The sequence below is a fragment of the Hippopotamus amphibius genome, chromosome 5, assembly GCF_030028045.1.
Source record: "Hippopotamus amphibius kiboko isolate mHipAmp2 chromosome 5, mHipAmp2.hap2, whole genome shotgun sequence".
Lineage (NCBI taxonomy): Eukaryota > Metazoa > Chordata > Mammalia > Artiodactyla > Hippopotamidae > Hippopotamus > Hippopotamus amphibius.
The window spans coordinates 148440139-148442385 of NC_080190.1; the positions used below are offsets into that span (position 1 = coordinate 148440139).

Consider the following 2247-nt stretch of genomic DNA (forward strand, 5'->3'; position numbering starts at 1 on the left):
ATAAACTTTGCAAGCATAATTTTAAGTGAAAGAAATCAGACCAAAATACTATTACAGGAATTCATTTATGTAATGTTCAATAAAGGATAAAATCTTTGGCATTAAAAATCTGGATAGTATTTAAGTTTGATGAGTGGGGAGAGAACAGTGTTTAGTAGGGAGCACTAGAAGATTTAGTATTATTTCTTGATCCAGATGAATTTTAAACAATTATGCTCAATCGTGATAATTACTAAGGTATAAATTTATGATTTATACACTTCTGTATATGTACGTTACCATTCAATGAAATTTTTATTAAATAACTCATAGTTATCCCCTATACCAGGAATAATACACTAAAATATAATGCAGGGTAAAAATATTAAAATTATGGCATTATTAGAAAATAACTAAAAATATACTCTAGACTATTATTAATGAAACTTAAAATCATTATAGGAAAAATAATATCAATTTAAGAGATATAACATGTTTGTGGATGGCACAATATAAAAGTGAATACAAGAACTATATCAGTATAACAATCTATATATTTGAAGAAATAGTAATTAAAATTCTCATTGATTTTTTTTTAAGAATGCAAGAAATTCATTCTAATATTTATAAGCAAGGAAAACTGTCCACACATTAAAGAAGATGAACAAAGGAAAAGAATGGCCTGCTAGATGTAAGAAATTTTACAATTTCATGGAAATAAAATTAGTATGATATTAGTGTAAAAATAGACAATAACCTAAATGGAGAATAGATAAGTCAGTAATAAAAAAGCAAACAGATTAAAATTGCTAAGAAGGAAAGAAAATTATTGATATCTGAAGATGAGTCTGCATATAAACAAGGCTGACACTTAGCCCAGAACATTGGTACAATTGCACCAGTTAATAAAATATTGAACTGCTAGTAAAAAGCTACCTCCTCTAGTTTCCAAATTTCTTTCTATCCCCTGACTTTGATACAATTCAACAACTAAGGACACAACACCTGATACAGAGGTGCGCTCTAGAACACTATCAAATACTATCTGTTCAATCCGTGAGCACTAAAGTCAGTCAGCCCACAGAAATCTTGATTGCTTGGTACTACCATTGGCTCCCTGAAAGACCACAAAAATGACCTGGATGATGCTTCAGGGCTATTTACCAGGTCACTCATTGCCAAACTCATTCTCACATGTTCTCCAGCACAAGACATTACTTACTATATATGGTGTACAAAAGACAAATTAAATAGGAAAGGTACAGACTGAAAGGATTTTTTTTTAATGGGGGAAATGATATACTACTGAAACAATAAGAAAAAGAAAGCTAGAGTGGCTCTAGTAATACCAAACAATAATCACTTCAAGAAAATGAGTATTTTGAAGTATAAAGATGGACACTGCACAAGGATGAAACTGTCAATTCATCAGAAAAAAACAATAACCTTAATGGAGATAGACAAATCTACAAATGTGGAAATTTAACACCACTTTCTTACTAACTATTGGACTAGCTACTCAAAAAGTCAATAAGGTTGTAAGATCTGAACAGTATTATCAATCACATGAACTTAATTTGTATTACAGAACAGTACTCCCTACTATAGAATCAGCATTCTTCTTAACAGCATATGGTCACTCACCTAGAGAGACAATAGGCTTGTTAGTCCATAAAATAAGTATCAATAAGTATCAAAAATTAAAGTCAATAGTATGTTCTCTGACCACATGGAATTTAATTAGAAATCATTAAAAGTAGAACATCTATAAGTGTCCCAAAGATTTAGAAGTTGAACAATACACTTCTATAATAACACATGGATATAATCAAGAATATAAAGAGGAAAAAAACACAAATTCCCAAGTAATTAAATAGAAAATTTCTCATAGTGTCCCATGCCAGAGCGAATTGGCCCCAAACCATTGCCTGGCCTCTGCTCGTAGGCTGCAGGCACTGAAGCGGGTTGCACAGTGAAAAAAAAAAAAAAACCCAGAAAATTCCACTATAGATTTTACAGGTATTAAAATAACTAAATTTTATGAACAACTTTAACCCAGTGCAGAAAAATTTAAAAAAAAAATAAAGTGTTGATGAGGATGTGAAGAAACTGGAACCCTTGAATTGTTGCTGGGAATGTAAAATCGTGCAGGCACTGTGGAAAACAGTATAGAGGTTCCTCTAAAAATCAAAGAGATATACCATTTAATCCATTAATCCCACTTCTGATTGTACATCAAAAAAAAATTGAAAGCAGGGACATGAGATA

General features: G+C 31.1%; 1 pseudogene; it reads left to right on the plus strand.

The window, feature by feature from the left end:
- Positions 1-1795: 1795 nt before the first annotated feature.
- Positions 1796-1954, plus strand: LOC130854700 (small nucleolar RNA SNORA42/SNORA80 family; annotated as a pseudogene).
- Positions 1955-2247: the final 293 nt, after the last annotated feature.